This window comes from Phyllostomus discolor, chromosome 13, assembly GCF_004126475.2.
Source record: "Phyllostomus discolor isolate MPI-MPIP mPhyDis1 chromosome 13, mPhyDis1.pri.v3, whole genome shotgun sequence".
Classification (NCBI taxonomy): Eukaryota; Metazoa; Chordata; class Mammalia; order Chiroptera; family Phyllostomidae; genus Phyllostomus; species Phyllostomus discolor.
This window is the reverse complement of record NC_040915.2, coordinates 42110768-42118734: the sequence shown is the minus strand read 5'-3', so window position 1 is coordinate 42118734 and position 7967 is coordinate 42110768.

The window sequence follows — 7967 nt, the reverse complement described above, 5'->3', positions numbered from 1 at the left end:
AAAGCCAGCCCCCTCTCCCCGGCGTGTGCACGCTAATCAGAAACCAAGCAGAACCCTCCCGCTCCTGGGAGCACACATGTGGGGGGGGGGTGGGGGGGGGCGAGGGACTCATCTGTCAGCTGCTTCTGCGTGGCTGTGCAGCAAATTCTGTGCCCCCCCTTTTCTCACGGCTGACCCTGCTCCCCGGAAAACGTAAGTCGTGCGACCGGACCCGCCCTGTCTCCCTCTGAAGGGCATTCTCTGAGGTTTCCCCGTCACCGCGTTTCCAAGTCCCGGGCGCTCGTGAATCACACGCACGGCTGCGTGCCGACAGCTCGTGACGCGGACCCCCGCTCGCCACCGTGGCCCCCGCCGCGCGTGGCTGCAGCTCCCTTCGGGGGCTCTGTCCGGTGACGGCGCGGAACACAGGGCGTCCGCCCCATCCGAGCAGCAGTGGCTGCTGGGACAGCCTGTCCTGACAGCTGTCACCTGAGCGGGAGCAGGAAGCTCCCTCCGTGGTGAAATCTTAGTGGACGAGGGACTGGCGTCTCTCAGGGTCAACACCACGGCAACCCGGGGAGTGGGGGCTGCTGTTTCACTGACTGTCCAGCACCCACTGGCCGCTGAGTGGTCACAGTGCTCCGTGGTGGTCTGTATCGGCCCCTCGTTTTCCTGTCGGATGACTTTGGCCGTGCCCATGCCAGGCTCCTGGGCCCTCGCCCCAGCCCACTGGCCGGGGCCTGTGACTCCCCCATCGCCCGGGGCACAGGGGCTGGTGCCGGGAGGCGCACAGAGCTCTGCGGTCCAGAGGAGGCAGGTCCAGAACCTTAGTGCAACTCTGAAGAGAATTGCTCTTTATTTTCACTGAGTGAACAACAAAAAAGATATAGTTCTGAGCTGAGGAAGGCCCTTGCCTAAAGGAGGGACACTGTGCCTAAGAACAGAACCAAGACGGTGAAAGAGAAGGGAAGAGATTCCAGCTGCTTTGGGCATCCTGGGAGCACCTGGATCAACCCTTGCCTGATGCTGGATTTGCCTGCAGAATTCCAGTTACGTGAACCAGCACAGTTCCTCTTCCCTCCAGGCAGACCTAGTGTTCTCACCAGATACACATTTCCTGGCCCTCCCGGTGGTGAGGTGGACGCCCTGCTTCTAGGGGCTGGTCAGCAGGACGTGGGTGCGAGAATGACGCCCTTTCCCGGCGCCGGCCTTCCGTGTGTCCACAAGTTCCCCTCCCCCAACCTGTCGCCATGCGGGGTTTTCCCCCGACGGGCAGCTCAGTTCCCAGGGTTACACCCCGAGCAGAACGCAGAGCAGCGAAGAGCCCATACGGAGGCGTCAGCATTCAGACTCTGCCGGCTCTGGGGTTGCGAGGACTCGGCCGAATTATTTAACCTCCCTGAGCCTCCCTTTCCGCACGTCCAGATCGAGGCTAATAACAAAACCTACCCGTCGGGTTTATCTGCACATTCACGAAAATCGTTTCCATCCATCATTCAGCCTGGCACCTGACACGCGATTGTTACTCAAAAAAAATAATAGTGAGCAATTACTATTGTCGACCAAACCGCTTCCCGCAGTCTGGATCGCTGAGGGGCAAACAGCACCTCACACCACAGCACTGCCGGGCCGAGGAGTGTCGGCGACATTCCACCGTCTTCAGCCCTCTCCTCGAAACTCACGGAGGGAGCCCTTGCTGCTCCCCGCAGGCAGCTGCCGCACCTCTGCAGGCGGACCCCACCCGTCTGTGAGAGGAGGGGCGCCCCCCTCCCATGTGCTTCGGCCACAGGCCCGCGAGCCTGGCTCACCCCCACACCCCACAGCTGGAGTTAACGCCTCCCTGTCCTTCCTCTGCAGCGGCCAGGGCCTCGAGGGGAGGACCGCGCCCACTTGGGAGTGTCTCACCCCTGTGGTCACCGCGGCCAGCAGGGTGTTGGCGCTCAGAGGCGGCTACTGTAAAATAGCAAAGGGAGGAGGAGAAGGAGGCCAGAACGGGGAAGAAGGGGTGCTTCTCGGGGAACAGTGGGGGCTGAACTTACCACCTAACAGCACGGCGCTGTGGCTGGTGGCACCTGGCAGTCTTGAATAATGACTGGTGGTAAACTCCCTGCTCTAAGGACACTTGAACACCTCCCTAACCTGGTGTCCTCAGCACCCAGAAAGAGTCCCTGCAGAGCTCCGTGTGCACGGAGGGCATGTGGCCTTCAGTCCTGGAGACCAGACGGATGGATGGATGATGGATGGTGGATGGATGATGGATGGATGATGGATGGATGGATGATGGATGATGGATGGATGATGGATGGATGATGGATGGATGGATGGATGATGGATGGATGGGTTGATGGATGGATGGATGGATGATGGATGGATGATGGATGATGGATGGATGATGGATGGATGGATGATGGATGGATGATGGATGATGGATGGATGGGTTGATGGATGGATGGATGATGGATGGATGGGTTGATGGATGGATGGATGGATGATGGATGGATGATGGGTGGATGGATGATGGATGGATGGATGATGGATGGATGACGGATGGATGGACAGATGGATGGAGGATGGATGATGGATGGATGGATGATGGATGATGGATGGATGATGGATGGATGGATGATGGATGATGGATGGATGGATGATGGATGGATGGATGGATGGATGATGGATGGATGATGGGTGGATGGATGATGGATGGATGGATGATGGATGGATGGATGGATGGATGATGGATGGATGATGGATGGATGATGGGTGGATGGATGATGGATGGATGGATGATGGATGATGGATGATGCATGGATGGATGCATGGATGGATGCATGGATGGATGATGGATGGTGGATGATGGATGGATGATGGATGGATGGATGATGGATGGATGGGTTGATGGATGGAGGATGGATGATGGATGGATGGATGGATGGATGATGGATAGATGATGGATGGATGATGGATGGATGGATACATGGATGGATGATGGGTGGATGGATGATGGATGGATGGATGATGGATGGATGGGTTGATGGATGGAGGATGGATGGAGGATGGATGGATGGATGGATGATGGATGGATGATGGATGGATGGGTTGATGGATGGAGGATGGATGATGGATGGATGGATGGATGGATGGATGATTAGATGATGGATGGATGATGGATGGATGGATGGATACCATGGCATTGGATGATGGGTGGTATGGAGATGGATGTATGGATGTGGTGGATGGGTTTGAGGATGAGGATGGAGGACTAATGATTGATTGATGGCTGGATGGATGATGGATGAGGATGGATGGGATGATGGCTGCGCATGGCTTACATGGATGGATGATGGGTGGATGGATGATGGATGGATGGATGATGGATGGATGGATGATGGATGGAGGATGGATGATGGATGGATGGATGGATGGATGATGGATGGATGGATACATGGATGGATGGGTGGGTGGGTGGATGGATGGGTGGATGGGCTAGTGAACAAAAGATGGATAGAGAATGCCCAGTTGAATAAATGAATAAATAGGTAAGTGTATAAATGAAATAAAAATACAGAGTAGCATAGATTTCTACAATAAGGTATTTTTGGAGTTTCTGTTTTGATTTTCATTTTTTCTTTGCTTTCAAAAGGGAACTAAATGAAACAGGCCCTCATACTTGGAGTTCTACCTTTCCATACATATATTTTATAAAAGTCACTTATTATTTAACTCTTTCAGAGAAAATGAAACTTAAATGGCCTCCCATCCTCTGGCCTAGAATGCTGGAAGCGGTCAAGTGTGAGCTATAAAGCCTCCCTCTCTCCCTCACACACACACACACACACACACACACACCTACCCCCACCTGCTCCCTGCCCGGTCTCCCTCCCCTCCCCCCCCCCCCGGCAGCCTGGCAGGCCGTCAGCGTCACCGGGAAGCAGAGCCCCTCCCAGCCCAGGGCCCCGGGAGGTGCCGCTCCACCACGGAGACCGTCCTGGCCTCAGAGGGCAGCTGTCACCGTGGGGACCCTGGCCAGAAGGTGTCCCAGGAAACCGCTGCTCCGGCCACTCCCTGCACGGGCTGGACCCAGAGGAGCACCCGGCCAGCCCAGCGGCGGCTCTCCCAGGGCCCAGGTCTCCCGACCCGCTCCTCACGGGCACCGGCAAGTGTGTGCGGCTCTGGGAGACTTGGGTGCCAGGGGAAGGAGCAACCCTGCACCACAGGCCGAGCGTGTCAGCAGCCCCCGGCCCCCAGCCCAGCCCAGCCTCCTCCTCCAGGTCTTCTCGGCCGCTCCCGTGAAAGGCGGGACGCCGTGCACTGAGCCGCACTGTGACACAGACACCCCACGTTCCCAGCGAAGGCCGGTCCCGGCCCCGAGGCCGCAGCTGTCCATTCTCTCTGGGAAAGGGGCCGGCGGATGATGACACAGCTGGGCAAACCGTGTGCCTTGTCGTCTCCTGCCTGGGGCCCGAGGGGCAGCAGGGTGAGCCGGGGCACTCTCTTTTCGTTTACTTTTCAAAAGCTCTGCACCAGGGCAGGTTTGCTCCACTTGCGAGTGGCCACCACTTCCGTGAGGATAGGTCAGGTTCAAGGACATTAGCCTGCCGTGAAAATGTGCGTTTTCGTTCATTCAAAGATTCGTATTTGGAAGTAACTAAGGCAATACGGGAAAAAAAATAATGTGCTGAGGCAGACATTTAATATTTGGCAAGAGGAAGAATCTCCATCCTTCCTTCAGCGACAGACACACACGCCAGGCCCCTGGGATTCTGCGTGTGGGTGCGTGTGTGCGTGTGTATCCATTTGCTTCCGATCGAAACGCTTTCACATTTCATGTACACTCCGTGTTTGATGTGAGGCCGGACGGAGCGGCCAGAAGGCCTGAGAGCGGAGAGGGGGCGGGACACCGTGCAGAGAGAATCAAAGTGAGCGGGCATCTCGGAACCCTGTCTGCAGCGCAGGGACCGGGCGAGACCAGACGGCACGCAGGGTGCTGGGTTTTTCTGGCGCTTGAGCGAGTTGTGCGTGACGAGGGGCTGACCGACCCGGGCCCAGCCCTGCGTGCACTCCGCGACCCCTGCACCCGCGCTGAGCAAAGTTCTCTGGGCTCCACCCGCACCACGTGACCCGTGCTGGGCATGGGCGTGGTGCCCCACGCTTAGACCCCCACACTCCAGGGCGCCCCCTTCTGGGGGGTCACGGTCGGGGTCTCCACCTGAAAACGTCCGTCAGTGTGGGGGGAACGCCACTCTCCTGGCCACGCTCCGTCCGAGAAAGGAGTCAGCCCTCGGCCGAGAACACGCCACGGTCGGGTCCCAGAGAGGAAGCCACTCCGCCCCTTCGAGCGTAAACACAGATGCCTGCTGCCGTCACGGAGCCGCGTGGAAACCAGGGACCGCACACCTTGGGCCCTGCCCGTGGCTGCTGGGGTTTCCGACCCTCGTGACTGTCCAGTCAGACCATCGGCCTGTCCCTCGGTGCCTTGCGCACACACAGTAAACCGAGGCCCCCTCCCCAGCTCACCCCACTGGCGCACAACCAGGGGACCCCGGGCGTCACCACCGTGCTGGGGAAGGCAGCGGCGCGGGGTCCTCGGGGGCCCCCCTTCCTGCCCCGTCAGTGAGCGGTCTGCGTCCACTGCCGGCCCGAGGCCGTGCAGCCCCGCCGACTCCGGGAGAGAGAGCAGGGAGAACGGAAAAGTCCTGCAATTAGCAGGCTCCGTGCCTGGTCCCTGGCTTTGAAGTTGCTGAGAGAGGACTCTCGTCCAGAAAACCTCAGGAAAATCTGTCCACAGGAATTTGGGGGCACACACACCGGGGCCTGCGAAGAATCTCCACTTTCCTCCTACAATATTCCTCTGTGGCGAAGAGGCACTCGGGGCTCAGGGGAAGGGGAGGGGACCTTGAACCCAGGAAGAGTCCCGGTGAACAGTGACAAGGCGTTGCCAGTCCCCTGTCGGACAGGGACCTCCGCAGAAGAGCAGGAGGCAAAGCAGGAGCCACCCTGTCGGCACAGCGTGGGGTCGGGCCCGCTGCGGTATCCCAGGTGGCATGTTAGGGTGGGCCAGCCTGCCGGGACCTGGCTGGGGGGGACAAGCAGCCACAGGAGGCCGGAGGCCGGGACCTGCGCAGAGGCGCCCGGCAGTGCGCGTTTGCAGCAGCCGTGGAGCCTCGCTCCGGAGCTCCGCCGCGCGGGGCTGCTCCGCGATCGTGTCCTGGAGGTCAGAGCCCAGGGAGGCGGCCGGCCCGCGCAGGGCCCCTCCCGCTCACTTCACTCCCGCTCCCGCGTCCAGCTGCACCCGCCCAGCTCCCACCGCCCTCTCGGGGTCTCCGCAGCACACCCCCCGCCCCCCCGCCCCCCCCCCCCCCGCGCACCGAAACGCTTTCGGTGGCCGGGACTGAAGTCCCCGCTGTCCCCCCGCGGTCCCCTCGAGGGCCTCCCAGGCGAGTCCTCCGGGAGGCACCTGCCGCAAAGGGGCCGCCGCGGATCTCGGCGGCCGCACGCGCCCGTGCACACGCGCACACACGCGTACTCCACACACCCACGCCCTCTGTCCCAGCCACCCCCGGTCACGCACACACGCCCACGCACTCACTCCCGGCAAAGTTAGTCCCGGGGCCAGAGGTAGCGCGGCGTCCCCTCACCTTCGGAAAACAGGGCGGCCAGGCTGATGAGCACGGGGGACCAGCGGTGCCACAGCGTCCGCCTCTCAGACGGGCACATCCTGGAGACCGCGAAGCAGGTCCTCCGCTCCCCGGCGCCGTCTGGGCGAAGAAGACAGTCGCCGCGGCCCTGGAGGCCGGCGAGGGGATCCGCGGCCGGGGAGTGCGCGGCTAGGGGCGCCAGCAGCCGCGGGGCCCTGCGCGCCCCTCTTGCCAGTCCATGGCCTGCCGGGGCGACCGCCGCGCCGCTCCGGAGTTGCCCTCCCGAGTCCGGGGAGCGCAGGCAAACCCCACCCCCCTCCCCCCCCGCCGGGATATTTTTACTTTAATCCACGCGGATCTGGTCCCTTCCTGTTGACCCGAGCGTGGACTGGCCCGCAGTTGGCCCAAAAAGGGCAGCTCTGGGAGCGCGGGGACGCGGGCTGGCGGGCTAGCGCGCGCGGGCGGCTGGGCGGCGGGGCTGCGGCGCCCCGGGCGCTGGCGGAGGCGGCGCGGGGGGCCCCGGCCGGGGAACCGGGCGCGCGGGGCGGCGCGGGGCGCGCCGGCGCACGGCCCCCATCCTGCCCGGCCTCGCCCCGGGGAATCGCGCACGCCCGCGCCGAAGTTTCGCGGCCGCGGCCCCCCGCGCCGCCCAGTCCGGCCCGGCTGGCGGGCCCCAGGCGCGCAGGGCTCACGGCAGGCGGCGGAGACGCGGAGCGCTGGCGCGAGGAGGAAGACCCGCCACTCGGCGGAGACTGCATCCGCTCGGAGGCGAGCGCCACAGTGCCCCGCGCGGGATCCGGGCTTTGCCTGGAAATTGGCCTTTTGGAAAAAAAAAAAAAAAAGCCCCACCCTTTCGGAGTGACAGCTGTGAGCCCCAATCCGCAAAGTGAATCCCACCTCCCCTGCTCGGCCCCGCACCCTCCCTCCCCGGCACCCTCCCCCCTGAGCGCGGATGGGAGGGGCGGCTGGGAGGCGGAGGGACACCTGGCCAGCTCCGAGGCGCTCCCAACAGGTGTCCAGATGGCCAGGTGCCTCCCCTTCTGCCTCGAACCCCAAGCTGCACGCAAGTCCGCCGGCCTGGCAGTGACCCCGAAGATCGCCGCCCTGGGGCCCCTCCTCCTGCACCGGACAGCCCCCCACGATCAGCAGCAGCACCTCTGACCTCTGACCGCTGACGTGCTATCCTGAGGGTCAGGCTGCCCCCACCCCACCCCGTCCTGGAACGACCCCCAAGTCAGCGACCCTGAAAGAATTCCGAGTCGCCCCCCACGGCCCATGTGGAACCGGGGGCGGCCCCCTCGGCGCCAGGGCGGCCTTGGAGAAGAGGAGCCCCCGGTCCGCACCTGCCCGCCC